Source organism: Aquila chrysaetos, chromosome 8 (assembly GCF_900496995.4).
Source record: "Aquila chrysaetos chrysaetos chromosome 8, bAquChr1.4, whole genome shotgun sequence".
In the NCBI taxonomy this organism is placed as follows: Eukaryota; Metazoa; Chordata; class Aves; order Accipitriformes; family Accipitridae; genus Aquila; species Aquila chrysaetos.
This window is the reverse complement of record NC_044011.1, coordinates 44,969,487-44,987,241: the sequence shown is the minus strand read 5'-3', so window position 1 is coordinate 44,987,241 and position 17,755 is coordinate 44,969,487. Positions and strand designations below refer to the sequence as shown.

The window sequence follows — 17,755 nt, the reverse complement described above, 5'->3', positions numbered from 1 at the left end:
CCCCATAGGGGGAAAATGAAGAACTTGGATGACCTCAGATCTTTCCCATCTCCAGTTTTTTTGATTTCAGAAGTTTGCAGAGGCGATAGCTTACACAGCACAGAACAGGTAAGTCGGATGATTAACGGTTGCTAACAAACCTGCCAGAGTGAGTCAACCCGATCACCACAGCTCATACAAGAGCATTTGGGCCCTGCACTGCTACGGCCGCACTCAGCTTGAGGCGAGGAGTGGCTTCTAACAAGAGAAGAAAGTTTAGCACCCGCAGGAAAACCCATAACCTGTGCAACAGCCAGGACAACACAGGACGAGGAGATCGCAACAGCCACCTTAGCGGCTTTTCATCTTGTCTGGTTAGATCTCCAGGCTCAAACATTTGAGACAGAAGTTACCCGACAAGGAATTTACACTTTGCATAGTGGAAGTGTGATGTTTACGTGTTTTCAGACAAATTCTCCCAGCTACTTACTAAGTCCGAGGCCTCAGAAAAAACTGATAGTCAGGGAAACAACCCCAGTAACATTGAACAGGATACTGCTGCTTTCGTTGCTGTTGAAGAGGCACACGCTTCAGAAACAGACTTACCTATTTACTAGCTGGGGTGAAGAAAAAAAGCTAGGAGAAGTCCATTCCTTGATTAATATCAGCCTCTCATGCTTTCTTTTGGAGATAACTGCACCTAATGGCTAGAAGATACTGGACTAGACAGATTATTATTTTCCTAGCAAATCCCAGCAAGCATAAGATAACACGAATACACGGTTCATTCATCAGAGACCTCCGCTGGCCGCCGCATTCTCCAATACACTAGCAGATAAACCCACAAAGAGAAATCAACCCTCACTCTGCCTGGATCTCTGGAAGGCAGCAATTGCCCATGCAAGGACACTTGCCCTTGACAGAGACTTGGCAGACCAGCTAGGAGGTCTATTACTATTATCATTCTAGCAGAGAGCCAGCCTGGCTGTTAAAATAAGGTATTTGCAGGGTGATGAATTCGGATTTCAAGATAATTTATAGCCTTAGTAAATAAACAGGCTTACGGCTGTTTAAACAGTCATATACAATAGCCCTGGGCAAGTACACTGAAGAACAGAGGAGTTGTCTGAGCTGGGAACAGATAGCAGAGGAAAGCAAGTGAAACTCAGAACACTTCCCATCAGAAATTAAATTCTTCCCCTCAAAAACAACACCTCACCCTGCTCTCCCAAACATAGTTTTCATCCACCCTTCTACCCATGTCTCTGCACCAGAAATCCAAGATATCTTTAATGTGACAAGGTATCACGTCACCTTTCACCACGTGCCCTTTACACTGCTCCATCCAACTTACTGCACACGAGTTCACACCAATTTCACCCCACGTGTTTGGGCAACTGTATACAGTAAAAATTGTAGTTATAACTTTTCCTATCACTAAGCTTTTGTACTTTTTTGTGTGTTTTGGGTTGTGTGGTTTTGTTGGGTTTTTTTTTCCCTATGGGATTGATAGGACTGGAAAGCCCGCAGACTGGTTTAGACACCAAATTAAGATACCTTTCAAAGCAGGCTTGTGAGGATCCTCTTCATTTTTGTTCTGTTACCAGAGGTGTTTTAGAGGGGCTGCATGTTCCACAGCACGACTACAGCCACGGTCATCGGGGCTGGGGCAGAGGCAGGGAAGGAGCAGAGTGTCCTTTGCTTCATTTTAGATGTCTTCCTGCAGGCAAGCTGCAATAACCTGCTACTCCAAGAACAAGAGAAATTATTAAGGGCTGAAGGCACCAACCTGGGAGAAAGCAGCTAAAAAGTGCAAGAAAGGAAACAGCCAGCCTACAGATACAGAAACACACTAATCCTCTGGACAGTGGAATTATTCTGGACAATGCAAGGGACTGGATATTCCCTAGCAGTCATGGGACGAGAGGAAAAGGAAAATTTCAGCTGCCTACCAAGGACTGCTCCCAGGAGGAAGGTTCAGATGAATCTCTTCTTCCAGGGGAGGGACAGAGCATTCTCCCTGCAACCAGCTTATCACCCCACTGCGGCACGCAGGGGAATATAGGAATAGCTCTGCCACGGCCAAGAGCACGGAGGAGGTGAACTCATTCCCTCCCCGATACGCTTGTTCCTATAGATCAAGCCACTCGGAATACTTATCCCATGTTTCGATCATGCCTATGGGCCTGCTTGGCTTGCCGCTCTGAAGACATTACTAGCAAGGAAAGGTAAATTGCTAGCCAAGAGTGGCAAGACCTCTGCCCCTCCTCAGCAACTAGGACGTGTTCAGCAAGACTCCCACCCCAAGCAAAGCTGTTACAGACTCGGAGCAATAGGCCCTGCCATTTTCTGCTGGGCTTGCTGGCACCTAGGCCAGGTACATGGTCAGGGCAGCAAGGAGAGCTCAGCAAGCTGGAAAGCTGTTTCAACCGTACCTTACACCATGGCTGAAGGAAAGCATGAAAGTTAGAGACAACAGGAGCCGTGGATGAGGGAGAAGATGGTCTTGTCCATGCAGGATCCGAATAGCCCTCTCTTGGACAAGAGGCAGCTTCTATGCCAGCCTGCCGCTGCCTTGTCGAATAGCCTCAGGCGATCCTCTCAGCCCCCCTGTTTCCTTCTCCAAGACAGGACAATACTTCAGAACCACCTTTGTAACGAGAAAACACACAAGACATTACTATTACAGCAGATGACCTCATACAGACATGTAGAAGGCTTCACCCCAGCAAATAAGTTTCACAGAGATGACGTTTCCTCACCCGAGGAAACGGTGCAGGGCTGGCAATAGCTCCCAGGAGCCTCAAGCGTTGGTCCCTCTCTAATTACTGCATTTCACCCAAAGCGAACACAGCTCACGCTGTGAAGGCTGCCGGGGCTGCCCATCCCTCCCTCTCCCAGCAGGAAGGGTTCACGGATAGGTGGAAGGAAAGCTGAGCGCACATCCTGGTCCTGGCCCAGAAGGTTAGCATCAGAGTTCATACATTTGGATTTGGAGTTGAATTGCCACAAAACTCAGAGACACAGCCTGTGTCACGTCTACACATGTGCTATGCCTACATCTGAGCCAACTGGAAGTCCTGTGGCTGCATTAACTTAGTGCCAAATCAGCACTAAAGGATTCCACCTCTTAACTGAGTTCACCACCGCTACAGGGTGCCAGTTCAGACCTGGTTCACGTCCAAATGTCTCTGAACACAGGCAAAACGAGCACGCATCTACCTGCAAAATACCATAGAGATGCGCCCAGAAGGAAACAGGCCAGGTTCAGAGTGAAGTCAGGCTCTCCAGGGACACCATCTCAGTCTCCCGAAGGTTAATCCCCCAATATCCTGGAGCGCCCTGCCCAGAGCATGACGAACCACAGTGGCAAGTTACCTAAAGTAATAGGACACACAAGAAAAACTCAGGCTGGCTAAGGCTTCGTCTCGCATCTGACCCAGAACACCGTCAGAATAGCTAGGTGCCTAACACCAGGCTAGGCACTAGTTGGTGCCGCACAAAATGTCGAGAGACACCTCTGACTGATCCGCTGTCTCTTCTTTCTCAGAGACTTAGAGAGATTTAGAATATTTCCCAAACCTTCCCACCAGACCTAGTTTCTGCTCACAGGCGTAGGTGTTGCTGAGAATCGCTGCTGCTGGGAAGAATTGTTCAGCAAACACACTTTGAACAGGATCCATATAGAAGAGGTTTGTATTTCCTGAATGGAAACGAAACCCCTTTATATAGGCTGGATTGGAGATTCAATGGCCAAACTGTTCCCTTCAGACCTTATTTTCTTTGGACCTTAAGTATACCCCACATGAGACATCTGGCACAGAGCTTACAGGATACAGTTTGCTTTGGCACTGGCCAGGTTTTGGAGCTCACAGTGTTTAAATAGGATTTTATGAATTGAACAGTCTCACTCTCTTCTGCAACGCTTCAAATGAAGGTTTCCACATATGCCTTTAATAGAGATTCACTAAGACACTTATTGCATGTTAAATAAACATCACTGAGTGAAATAGAACACCCTCACTGAGGATTAACAAACATACAATTCAGTCAGGCTGCTGCAGCTGTTAAACCTCAAATACAACTTCAATGTCATAATCAGTCATTTTATTAAGATAATAATTGCCCTATTAATGCTAATTAAATGACTAATGCCTTTACACTCCTGTGACGCTGTTCACCGATAACCCCTAAAGCAGATGCAGCAGTCGATTCCCTCTCCATCTGCAGAGGGGCCGAGGTTAGTTAACAGGAGAGCTTAGAGTTGCTCACTGTCTACTACTCCAAATAAGCTTCCAGATGGAAGTTAGGGAAGTGTCATCTTGTTTTTTGGAGAAAGAAGGTGTGCGTGCAAAAAGAAAAAATGAACATCTTCCTGAAAAATTATGGGCAGGTTAGTTAATCCAAAGGATGAGAGACCCAAGCTTGTTTTTAACCAGGTAAGCAAGGCGGAGCCGTAACTACTGCCAACGTCACCAGCTATAGAGCTAGCAAATTAGAAAGGGATCACTGCCCTAACCACAAGGCCTCCTTACATGCACACGTCATGCCCAGGAACACCCCACCGGGACCCGGTTCGGAGGCCAGGGGAAGCCCGGGCAACCTGCAAGTCCAGCACTCTGCTCCAAGGCGCTCAAGCCATCCATCCAAGGGCCAGGAGGGGAACGGAGGATGCCAATTTCCAGCCCGCACCTCCCAGCGCGACCTCGCGAGCTGAGCTCTTTCCCCAGGAGCATCTCGAGCTCCGCAGGCTCCCAGCTCCGCGCTCAGTACACCAGACACAACTGTTCAGGCCCCGTGGTCTAGGCGCTCACGCGGTAGTCAAGACCAGACTCAGTTGCCCGGCTGTTCGGGCTGACCTTCCAGCATGAGATAGACCAGATGTTCCAGCATGGGCTACGAAGGGGCTTAGCAGCAGCCTCGGCATCTGAAGCCAAAGCTATGTTGTAACACTTGGCTGCCTACGCAGAGAGATTCCCCTGCCCCTCATTCCCAGATCTTTGGTAACGCTTATTACTTTAAAAGTTTAAAATAAAGAAAGCAAAAGCGGATTCCTTGCATCCTCGTCATTTTAATTGGAAGAATATCTTCCATAAATGGTAAACGTAATTGACCTCATCTCAAAAGAGGCAGGGAGGAGCAAGTTATCACTCGCCCTGTGATAGTAACCTTTATTGGAGCTCAGGGATTCAACCTATTAGCACAGGCAGGCTCCCATTTGTTAGACTATAAAATAACACATTGCCAAGCCCTATAATGGGCTGCAGATTTAGATATTGATTGTTAAAGTATCTCTGAAATGTACTATGTTAAAAAGGGAAATGACCTCATGTTTCCTTTGAGACTCTTCACCTTCCTCCTGCTCCAAGAATTTCTACAGCATGGCTTGCTGCGATCCCTGCCATCCCCTTGCTGCAGGGGACTCCAGCACGACTCGCACGAGCCCTTTTCCAGAGCTCAGTTCACTCTCTAAAGCAATGCCAACCAACCTCAGCTCAAAAAAACCCAACGCACACAGACTCCTTGTTAACCTGTTCACCTCTCACTCAAGCTTCCTCTACTGGGATTGAAGGGAAAAAGGGAAAGAAAAAAAAAAAGGGGGGGCGGGGGGAATAATCAGAATCAAGCCAAAAGGTTTGCAAGGACTGACCTCTGTGGTTCAGGTCACTTCATAGTTAGACATGCTGTGGTTTGAACACAGAAAACAAGAACGAGAGAGAAGATAGAGCTTTGCCAATCCTTTACAGTTTTTCCACGGGAGACACTGCCTGTACTGAGCCCCTGAGCCCACGCATGGTACTGGGAGCCCACAGGCCCACCCAGACACCCTACACCTCTGCCCAAGTTACAAAGGCTGCATCCCCAAGTACACCCATGGGTGCACTTTATTTCATTTACTTCTTACCTGTTCTTAACGATCAATAAGAAGACAGGAGCACCAAAGGCTCTTGAGATACGCAAGCACACATAAACGTCACACCGGCGTGCCAAAGTAGGCATGTTTGAAATTCAAGGCGCTTGGATCAGAGCGCGATCTCAACAGGAGAGAAACACTGAATCCTGCTCCAAGCCCGAGGCTCCAGAGAAGACATTTGGCAAGACCAGGAAAGTGAGGCCGGTAACCATGACAACCACTCATTTCTTAGTATCAGACAACAAAAATGACTCCTGAAGCCACAGGCCCCATGACCACCACCTCCATTTCCCCTGTCCCGGGAGGGCTCTCCATTAGTCATACCACGCGCAGAACTACACCCAGGAATGTAACACAGGCTCCCCCTTAATTGAGGGACCCCCCGATAACCGTACCTCCTCTCAGCACCCTTATAGGAAGCTGACAAATTTCATGCTTCTGGGTCACAGTCTTCCCCATTTCACAACTCATACGGACAGATGCCAGGCAGTCACCTCTGAGCATTTGGCTTCCAAAGGCCAAGAAAAACAAACGGGAAAGTCATAGGAAAATTATCAGCATGGGTGCTAAGAAACAGACAGAACTTAAGGAAATCCACCATTTCATGGCAGAGCTTCATCTAGCTAGAACAGCAGAAACGATTCCGAAACGTGCAACTTAATTCTCCTTGTTATTCACCGTACACATCAGGTAGAGCAGCTTTCATCTCCACTGGGCAACCACATCACCGATTTTTACGATCTGTGCGCAGCACGTAAAATTAGGAATAAAATTAAAACTATTCAGATCGCAGCACTAACAGGATCGTGGCACAGGCAAAAGGCACTGAACAAAGCAGCACCCTTGCCCTCCCAGCCGTCTCAAACAGCTCACGCAGAAGTAAGTTCTTCCCCCAGCCTTTTCACTGCCTTCACGTCAGCTGTGTCTTCCCAGCACTTAGGGCACCTTTTGATCGCGTTGTCCTCTCAGCGTGTTCATCCAGCTACAAAACAGAGAGTTGCTCCAATAAAAGCTTCAGCTCTTCAAGAAAGCCATTTGTTGCTGTTGTCTGCCCCTGTTTCAGGGAGAGAAAAGGGCTTCTGCATCCCCGGCCAGCCAAGGAAGGGCTCTAGCAGTTGGTCAAGCTAGAAACGGAAAGTAAGCAGTGGGGGGAAACCCTGCATTACTTTTGCAAGTTTCTTAGCTCTTGGCCTCAATTCAGGCTTTTTCTAGATGACCTTTGCTTTCTCAAAGTGAGGGTTTTTTTCAAAAACTAAAACACATGTACCCTTGCCTCCTCTCCCAGCAGCACTCCCTAGCTTTCCACTCCCCAGAGCGTGATTAGATAGAAATGCAGTCACTGCACAGCTTTATCCCCCCACCCCAATTCAAACACCATTTGTACTTCAGCATTATGCTGTACTACTCACATTCCGCCTTGGTTTTCCTGCATGTTGCTAACCACAGGATCCTGAAAGCAGCACAGCTCAGTCTCCTGGATCCGACACAGAGGAGTTTCAGCCAGGGTCTCCAAAATTCATCTCCTGCAAAACCATATTCCCATTTAAAGCTCCTCTCCTTCAAGCTCCCAGTTCCCCAGGAAGGACTAACAGAAGCTCACCAAGCAGAAGGCAAAGCCAACCAGCTCCCCTCCCCACGAGAAGCAGCATTTAAGCCCAGCCAGGTGCTCATGTTTAGCCTAATGGGCAGATTTGGGTCAAGCCACACCTGGCCCCAAAGCAAGCCTGGCCTGAAGTGAACCCACCTTGTCCCCACCACAGACATACACACCCCAATGTCCACCCAATCCAGCCAGCTGCCCAAGCGGCTTCCTCCGTGCCAAATAAAACTGCCCCATGTGCTGGCTCCCAGACGACCAGTTCGCCAGCCAAACTGGGAGTCACGCTACCTGTGTTTGGCTCCTGGCCCTGTGCAAGTCATGCCATTTCCCTGTGCTAAAGCCCCGATGCCAGGATTAGACGTCTGCTCCGTGGGGACCTTTGGGTGGCTATGGACTGGGACGCGCACCCTTCCCATGAGAACTCAAAAGCTGAGGCAGGGCAGCTCCTCAGCCGCTGGCGAGCTCCTGCCTTCCCACGCGGCTCTGTCTCAGAGGGCAGCGGTTGCCTATTCAGAAGGGAAGACCGGCCAACAAGAAAAGAACCCGAGAGCCTCTATTTTCCTAGCTAAGGGTTCATCGTCCTTGAGCACCTGATTTTCTGGCTTGTGTTCTCTGCAAGGCACTCTGCGCAGTCTACATAGCCCAAAGAGAAACTCTGTGCCGTAAAGAGAGCCAGGACTGCTTCAGATGTCAGTGTCTACAGCTGCTGTGTTGATTTTGAGGGAACAAATGTGCCTAGTGAAGCAGAGAGGTTAACATAACCCTGTCACTGCTCAACACTACAAAAAACATTAAGGTTCAAGGAGTGAGTGCAGAGATCTGCGGTGAGCACACAAAAACCTTATTTGGAAATGTACTGATTTAAACGCACAAAAGAATAAGAATGGAAACAAAATGCACAGAATTTCAAAACTGACATCAAATGAGCTCTGCAGAATGAGCTTTTAATTAAACCATATTAAAGGCCCCTTTTTTCAGAAAAAAGGACAGGGGCTTAAAGCTCTCCTCTTCTTTAGAAGATTTTGTAAAGTAGTTCTTCTCATGAGGAGATGAAAGCTGCTGGGGGACTGAGTTTTGAGTCGGCGAAGGCAGGTACCACCCTGCCTTTGGCAAGAGCAGCAGAAAGGAGAGGAAGAAGACACTTTGGGCCTGGGAAATCATCCGGCTGATCCGGTTCGACCCCCGCCTTTCACGGCTAAGTGCAGACCGCTCAAACAAGAGCTATCGGGAGAGCTCAGGGCGGCATTTTGGGCAGAAGAGTCAAAGGCAGGCAACTGGTCTGCTTTCACACCAACCCTGGGGTCTTGTAGGGGCTTTCTACCTGGAGAGCAGATGCACACGGGTAGGTTGGGAAATGAGGAGGGAGAAGACATGGCAGGGACAGGAAAGGGGAAAGGCAATTATGGACCACAACTCTGTGTTGTATTTCGAGCCCGTGGCTGCAAGTTTCTCTTCCTTTACTTCTGAAATACTTTTTACCAGCTTTGCCAGGTGCTTTGCAACAGGGAAGAGGGTGCTATGTGAACACAGGGTCTTAATATTGCCAGGGGGACCTTCAGCTGTTGAAAAAAAAATATGCAGAAAACAAAATTTTAAAGGATCCCACAAACGAAAAAAAAAACCCCAGTCAGGAAAAAACCTCTGCTGGACTAAATAAGGACATGAATTCCCCTAATTACCACAAGATGCTCCCCAAGTCTGACGGTATCTCTTGGAGCAGATGTGTTCAAATAATATTTCCTCAGCCTCCAGCCTGCGTGGGCAGATTCCAGCACCAGCCACTAATGTTAAAAAGTACCTAATGAGCATCGACGTTAAGAAACTGCCTTGGCTTTCGGTGTCTGCATTTTTCCCATCCTGTAGACCAAGCTGCAAATATTTTGTTGGTATTATTCACATCAGAAAGTGCCTGATTTTAAAAAAAACAAACCACTAAAATCTGGATCCATGAAAGCAATTGCTAGAAAGGAAGGACTGGAGTCCTTGAAGTTCTTCTGTAGACAAAGTAAGTGCAAAGGGGAAGGTCTGAGCTTTTTCTAACAGCGACAGCAAACTCTGCCTGCCTTACTCAGAAGCCCCTGCAGACGTTATTTAGGGTTGAAGAATTATACATGCTCACACATACATCCCAAGCAGGTTTCTCTCACTAATTTCCCATGTGATTAGCTGTGTTCGAAATGCTGCGTAGCGATGGAGATTCTTGGAGCGATATCTTCGCCGATCAAAGGCAAGTTTGCAGCTGCAGAAATGCACCAGATAAAATTATGCCAAGATTTTCTCCACTGTGCTTCCCTTGCTGCCTGGGAAGGGACTATCCAAAGATCTCAGAGATTTTGTAGCAGACCCAAGAACAAATGTTGTGAATTCTGCCATCCCTTGCCTCCCCTCTACCACCGGTGTTATATAGCTGCTCTACAAATGTTTAAGTGGAGATCATTATAACAGCTTGTAAAGAACGACTTCACAAGAGTCTCTTCCACTTCCCTCTCCCCATTCCCATGGTCAGAGCAAGCTTTCTCTCCTCTCCTCAGTAATCCACATTTACGCTCAGAAAGCAACTGCTTTAATCAGACAATAATTGCTTTAAACAGAAAAAAATGTACTGAAATGAAGGGACTGGGAAAATTTGCCTTCGCCTGTGGTAGCCACCTGACCTCTTATCAGAGCGATGCGGCACATGGCCCTCGCAGGGCTCCATGAGGACAGAGATGGGATAGCTTCTTGGAAGAGCTGGAAATTAAGAAATGCTACTTGAAACCTTGCCAGTTAACCCTTCAAAGGGTGAAGGACGGGTCCCTACAGCACTACACTGACAGCAGGTATCTGCCCTGCTCGTTCCGAGCTCAGTTTCAGAATCCAAGATCTTGTCCTCCTCAGGGCCCCCCTCTCTACCCCCACTCTCCATCCTCATTTCTGAACGAGCTCCAAGCTTGATTTCCTGCGTGTTTGAATAGGACCAGCTTGACACAGCCTGCCTTGCGATGAAATCACCAACTTGGCTTGCCTTCTGTCTGAAAAACAAATCCTTCTGCAGGGCTTTCATCTAGAAAAAAGGACAAGGATTCTGAAACGCAGGCAGGCCTCTGCCAAGTTCCTGTGAACTGCTGCCTGAGTAAAGCTTATGTTTGCTGTGTATTTAGCTTAGCTTTAATAAAGGTTACCTAGCTGAGATTTTACGCTAAAAATAATCAATGAACCTCCTCCTGTTTGCTCCCCTAGTAGCTCAAAATAAGGAAGTGGAAACACAGGTAAATGAGATATGGAGTGCTTGCAGGGACTAGCTGTTTTCAAAGAGGAATGGGAAACCACGCATGGGGAAATCTCGCACACTGTGCGAGCAAAGGCCAGGGCAAGCTCGGAGAAAGGGCAACTAAGATGCCAGCCTCAACGTGAGAGGACCTTCTTCCATGACCCAGTCTTCCAAGGTATTTAGGTCGTGATGGGAATAACGTCTTCTAGGATATCTGGGCTTCGGTTTTCCTATTACCCTGCAGAAAATGGTGATGATGCTGCTAACTTATGGGGAGCTGAGAGCTCTGCACGCATGGTATGCAAGCAGTATCATGCAAGGGCATAGCGGTATGACATGCTCTGGGGGCCTGCGGCACGCTGTGGTTCCTACACTGGTTTTGGGACAGAGTTGCTTCTATGACAGTCCTCAAACTTGACAAACAATTGATGGGCTGTTCTAGCTAGGGATGGTAGGTAGTATTTGCATCCTAAATGAGTGAGATGCCAAAATTATAATGTACCTATTGCACCTGGTTTGCCCCTAAACCTGGAAACTAGCCCAAGGTCTGTCTGTGCCCTTCCCCAACCCCTCTAATTTCCTTTCCCAGAACAGAAAATACAGTTTCTATGCTCACAGGGAAAGGAGCGGAGATGGGCAGTACAATTCCCTCTCCCCAGCAAAGTGCTGGAGCAGAGAATTGCAATAGGAGCTGTGGGCTCAGTGACAAGAGTTTGTTACGCGAGGGTTCCTGTACTGCAGGAGTTTCTCAGCCAAGCTCATTAGCCCAATCCTCCTCAGCTTGGGCGAAGCTGAACCACAAAACAAGGCACTACAACTGTACTAGGGTGTGAAGGTGTTTGCTGGGCACACGCAAGCAGCTACCGGCAAGGCTGGGTTACTTATCTACTCTGCGGGAGCTTGCACTGATTCATGCTAACACTTCTCCTCGTTGGAGAGCTGGGGTCTGAAAGCCACCATATGGTTATCATTGGTACCGGAGAAGCATGTGGCCAGGACATGTGTAACTCACATTTTCCTCTGGACCACACTCAGCCTGCACTTGTTTATTGTGGGGGATGGACTGGAAAAATCATTGACTCACCGTCAGGAACAAAACATTTAAAATCTTGAATTGAAAATGACTCTTTTTTAACAAAGCTTTTCTGCTGGTGCAGAGGAAAGGGAACAAGTATCGAGTGGGAAAGTTTGGGGGCTGCACGGTGTTTTCCCTCAGTGGATAGAAGTGGGAGGGATATACTGAAGGGACAGCTTTTTCTGGCACTGCTTTAGCCGATGTCATGTTTCTACTCTGGCCTTGCTCTAGTCTGTACCTGGTTGAACCCATACAGAAAAATGAAGAGCCACACTACCTCTATTCCTCAAGTCATATCTGTTTTAGGTATCGCTGCACTTAGAAATGTCTCCATCAGAAATGAAACTCAGATGGGAACCCTGTATCTCAAGCTATGCACCCATCAGCTGGGATATAATGATGTAGATGGACCAAAATTGCACTCTGCAAATGGCCCATACGGTCCTAAAATGCAGTGTGCTGGGAGAGGAGGGCATTAAAGGTTTAACGTGGAATTCAGTGCATTTCAGGTACGATACACAGCTCTGCTAAACATTTACTGGCAACTTTGCGCATGTAATTTTGCAGCTTTGTGCCTCAGCTTACCTATATTAATGAGTCAAAGCTTGCAATGCCTGTGTAGTTCTAACAGTCCTGTGTGATCTACAGTGGCAGAAGACAATAAGCCTGCAGAAAAATCAAAGACACAAAATGGCTGTGGGCAAAAAGGCCTCAAATTTGGGCAACGCTACCCTCTGCCCTGTTCCACAGCTGAATTCAACAGCTGCACTTGCGTCTGGTTCAGTGAGGCTGGCTCAAATGCATTCATCTACTCACAAAGCTCCTGCAGATCTAAGGAGGCTCTGCTGGGTCTAAGATCTGAGCCAAGCTTAAGCCTGGATTCTGTTGCATCCAGCTCCATTTGCCACGACGGATTCTGCCAAGCTCGCCTGAGCACGGGAAAGGCTTCCAGTTCTAATTCTCAGCTCTGCTCTCTTGCCTCTTTCCGTTCTTCCTCTCTCGTTCTGCTGCCGGAAAACACACGAACAATGGAGATTAGCCAGAGCTCAAAGGTCTTTCAAGTGTTTTCCAAAAAGCACGAAACCTCTGCCTCTATTCCTTGCTGGCGTCACACAAAGCCAATTTTCCCCCCACCCCACACACTCTCCCGGACATCTGAGAACAGCGAGTGCCTCACATAACTGAAGGGGGTTCCTGTCCTCAAATCTAACAAACAATGAGATGACTGAACATCTGGAAGGAACAGACGCTTCTCATATCCCCGGATGGCGCATTTCAGTGTGTACTTTATGCCACCCAGGGCTGTCTACCCACGAAGAAACGGAATATGGGCTCCTTGGCAGAATGGAGCCCATCAGCCGTGAGTCAGAGCTGTTGGTTCACCAATATGTAGATGTGCAGCTGGTGTCTCACTGCAAAGAACAGATTGAACAGCATGGTTCACCTGATGATCTCAAAAAGCACAGCAAAGATAGGGAGGTATTCACAGCACATGGGGGTAGGATAGACCAGGAGTAATTGGGGGTAAACCGCTGGCTGAAGATTGTGGGGACAGGCATGTGCAAAATCAGCGGGCTTGGCCCAACTGCCCCATGGCCCTTCTATTTAGAAAATCTCCTCTCTCAGCTCACGGCAGGGTGCACAGTAGAACTGGCTTGCTGGGTCAGCCTGCGGAGTCTCCAATGAGACAGACTGATATACATTTGCAGGTAAATAACAGGGACTAAACCCACAACCATCAACTGCAAAAGAGCGATCTCTTTTTGCAGCCAAAACCACCGGAGCAGGAGCCTCTCGTCTCCTGTTGCAAACCAAGAGCAGACAGGAACAAAATACACCTGTCCTTTAGCCGCGACATCTGAGCGCCCTGCTCAGGTATCACATTTTCTCTGCCTAGCACCCAAGGAAGCAGGAGCCGCTCGCTTCATTTTCCAGAGAGTGAGTGGCAGCACAGACCCACTGAGGCTGCCAAGCCAAAGTTTCACGGGAAGGACACTCTGAAGACTGATCCCGCGCTATTTTCACAGCCCAGCCCTTTGCGGTCTCGCCTTTGGAGATGGACGAGTCAGATCATACCTGCCGGGTGGGAAAGGGGAGAGCTGTGCTGACAAGTCCCACCTACCGGCACCGGGAAAGGGAGATGAGGGTGTCGCAAGTGCCGCAGCTCTAGCCTGTACTCAGCTAAGCCGAGCCCCCGAACTCCAAACTCGTGGAAGTTTATAGTTCAAATCCACAAGGTATTAATCTAGTTCAGTCACTTCCAACACAGTCACTAAGCTGCCAAGCAGCAGCGTTGGGAGTTACATAGAAATAATCCCAGCCTGAGCTTCTTGTGGCATCATAAATTGCCTGTGTCGTCAGTCAGCAGAAACCTGAGATGAAATTCTTTCCTTTGCAGTTAATTATTTCCAAGCCTTTGCAGCCCTAGCAGAACTGGTGAAAGGTGCTGAACTGACAGCCCTGGAGAAATAGGCTTTCCATTTGTCCACAGAGACAGGCAGAAGTGAGCCAGTAGCGAGAACTTCAACCTGCTCTGCCAATGTGCTGCAAAGCTTGTGCTCGAGTTGGACTACTCTTCTTTCCTACCAGTCCATGCTAAGCAGCTCTGCTTGCGTGCCCCTGAAAAACCACAGCCTCAGACTTATGCAGCTTACTCGCAGGGCCAAACCCAATGTGAATTTTAGCCTGTGTGTCTGGCAGCAGGGTGAAGCTGCCTCCTCCAGACCCGTTGCTGACGTTTATCATGGCCAGGTGCAAATCTTCTTGCACTGGCCTAGCGCCATGAGACCAGCATGTTTTTAAGAATTTCACCCTCCTACCAGACAGTGTTTTTCAATATTTTGCATTAAATCTTCTGCTGTATTTGATTAGCCTGCAGCAGCTGTTTTCCACTCTCACAACAAATCATAAATCTATAAGCTTATGTGTGAGAGACTGTCTGTGCCTAAGAATGCCTGTGTCTGAGAAACCGCGCGACTGCACAGCTGCGTATGAGCCTATACCTGAACACAGGCTTGAGTGAGAAAGAGCGAATCAATAAACCCTCATACATAATCAAGTTTGCATCTACATTGGAGGCCATATGATTATACAGTGTGGTTTATAGTTGTTTGTATATGCATGTGTGTAAGAATTCCCAGTTGGCTATGCAGACAAATTTGTGTAATTCTTTAAATGAGCGTTCTACACAGAGAACATGAGAATCAATGTTAATAAAAGCTTGATTGCACCAGTGTTAGCTCATGTATGTGCATATACTTCTTCAAAGGAAGGTAAGTTTTAGCACAAGCATGTACAACACATGAACACGGGGATATCAGAGCACAGGTAAGAAAGTGTTATGAAGCCCTGATGCACCCATTCCCATGCATAAAAACACGAGTCCATGTGCAATCGGGTTTGTGATTGTGTGTACTCAGTCAAGAACTGCTTATCGTGAAGCCGAGATCTCCTGTCCCATGGCCAATTCAGATAAGGAGAGCAAATGGCTGAAAGAGAAGGGAGGGGAAACTGCTACATACATTAAAAAAAAAAAAAAAAAAAAAAAGGCGTTATTCAAAGACTATAAAAGGCAAAAGTTTGGATGAAGGAGAAGAGAGAGGGTTGCCAAGTAGTTACAAAAAAAAAAAAAAAAAAAAAAAAAAAAAGGAGCAAGCTGCTGCCAGGTCTTGGCACGTGTGCTTTTACTTGCATAAATCAGTCACTCTAGACCTATGGTAGTTCTTGCTGACAAGCTGTCAAGCTCCTTGGCTGGGGGAATAGGGCATGTGCTTTACATGCACTTACAGAATAGTAAACTGTTATTAAAAGTGGGAAAAAAACCCAGCCTGATTTACTTGTGGTTTTGCCTGCTCAGCTGTATTATCACAGAACAAATTCACTCGTGCGCCGAGTAGTCGGGGTACATGGAAAACTACAGGCTAACCTCCCTCTGGAAGCACTTGACCTCTTAAGGGGATAGGCAGAAACAAAACATCTCCAAGAACAGAGAACATTAAATGAAGAAATAGGCTAAAGCCACAGAAATGCTGTGCGGATTTCAAACAGCCCGAAGCACCGAGGAACGTGCTTCACCCATGCTTTGAACCGGACAGACACCTGTGAACGTCTCAGCCTGGTTCAGGAGATGGGGAAAGCACCTCTAGGCAGGCTTAGATCAGGGTTGGGATTGGGCCCGCTGCTACGTAAAACCCAGACACGTTAGCTGGGCCCAGAGCGGAGAAACTGCATAAGCTCGGTTAGCAGCCAACAGTCCTGAGTCGCCCGGGGGTTCGGTGAAGGCAGCGGAAGGTTGCCGTTTTCGATGACGAGGGAAGCGGAGAAATGCGTGTTTTGTCTGAAGGCCGCTGGGACCACTGGCGAGAATGGGCTTTAGACAGCAAAAGATAGGAAGGATGGATGCTCAGCTGAAGGGAGGAAAGGAGAATTAAAAGCAGAAAAGCCAAAAAATGATTTAGTGATGTTATACGAAGAGAATAAATAGATAATTGTCTGAGGAAAACCTGACCAGACTAGTTCTCTCTGTATTGACTTTGCAGTTAAGTACAGCCTCATCGCTGCCTTCCCACGTTACAGGGCATTCATCCTGTTTTATCACTCGGCGAGCTGCACAAATGCACACACGTATATAAATACGGGCACGCACCAGTCCGGACGATCTGCCCGCGTTGCCCCACCAACACACCACGTTGGCACTCATCCCGACGCCCATCCAGAACCTGTCGGCCTTCCCAAGACAGATGCCTGTTTTTCTAGTCTATCCCACATAAGGCACTAGCCCATTTTGGGTGGTAATACGGCACCCCCAGTGTCAGTCCACACAGCAGGTTTTTAGGAAACATACTTGTCAGGCTCTTCAAACCTACAAGAATAAAAGGAGAAACCCAGCAAAGATATGAATTTCTATGGTGCCATTTGTAGCAACGCTTCCAAAACTAGCTTTGGCTGGAACGCAGAGAGTTGGATCATGCTGATCCAAGACCCACAAAAGGCACGGGGCATCCTTATTGGAAGGGATTGAGTTTTTCTGTATGGCTTTTACTGTATTCCTCAGTTTATGGGGTGTCACCCCACACCTCTGCTGTAACCTGTTCCGATCAGTCCCCAGGGCTGGTTTGTCCTCAACAGCCCATTTATGCCACTCTCTTGAGTTTTACTGCTTATTTGTTGTAGTCATGTTTGGAGGAAAATGCTTATAAGACCAAACCAGAACTCATATTTTAAAAAATAACTCTCTGTTAACAACACAAAACTGTACAACTGCTGCAGCCTAAATCTTAACCCAGATTGAGAGCTTATTTGAGCATGCAAGCAGACAAAATTCCAGTAATAATCCTACGACTAATTCGCACGGTGTACAAGTTCTTCAGGACATGGGCTGTGGATACAATGGAAAAAAATCGAGAAAATGAGATGTTTGTGTGGATTTGCAAAGCAAGGCTGTAGCCAAATCAAGCGCTCAGGGTTTCCAAATCACAGCTCCTGGCCCCAGCTGACAGACTCGCTGCCTTGCTAGTAAGACTTCAACACATGACCAGAAGAGCGCACGGGGTGCTTTGAAATGGCTTGTGCTGTTGAGGTCTCAGGGTGGATCGTGGGGAGAAGGTCAGACTTGTGCAAGACTTGTGTGTTAAAGTAGGTCACTGATCCAACCCATCCATTTAGGGTTATATGCCTTACTGATGACTTCAGCATCTAACTGTCTTGACAACACCAGTGAGGAAGCACTGCTGCCAAAACATTAATGGATCTAGGGCAAAACTCAGCCCCGAGCAGGAAGCCAGTGTAACACCCAGGCACCTTAACCACCTTCAAAACAATGCTTAGCCGGGATTTGAAGTTCATATAAGCAAACCGAATCGTTAGCAAGCACGTTCGCAACAACAGTTATGTCCCTGGGTGGTCTCTGCAGTTACACAGAGGTCTGCATCGAACACG

General features: G+C 47.7%; 1 long non-coding RNA gene across 1 annotated transcript; it reads right to left on the bottom strand.

Annotated features, from left to right (window-relative positions):
• Nucleotides 1-1,132: 1,132 nt before the first annotated feature.
• Nucleotides 1,133-7,405, bottom strand: LOC121233505. Its single transcript, XR_005933091.1, has 3 exons — nt 7,303-7,405; nt 2,415-2,629; nt 1,133-1,723 (listed from the first exon to the last, which is right to left on the bottom strand). It is a non-coding gene; the product is annotated as an uncharacterized LOC121233505 (long non-coding RNA).
• Nucleotides 7,406-17,755: the final 10,350 nt, after the last annotated feature.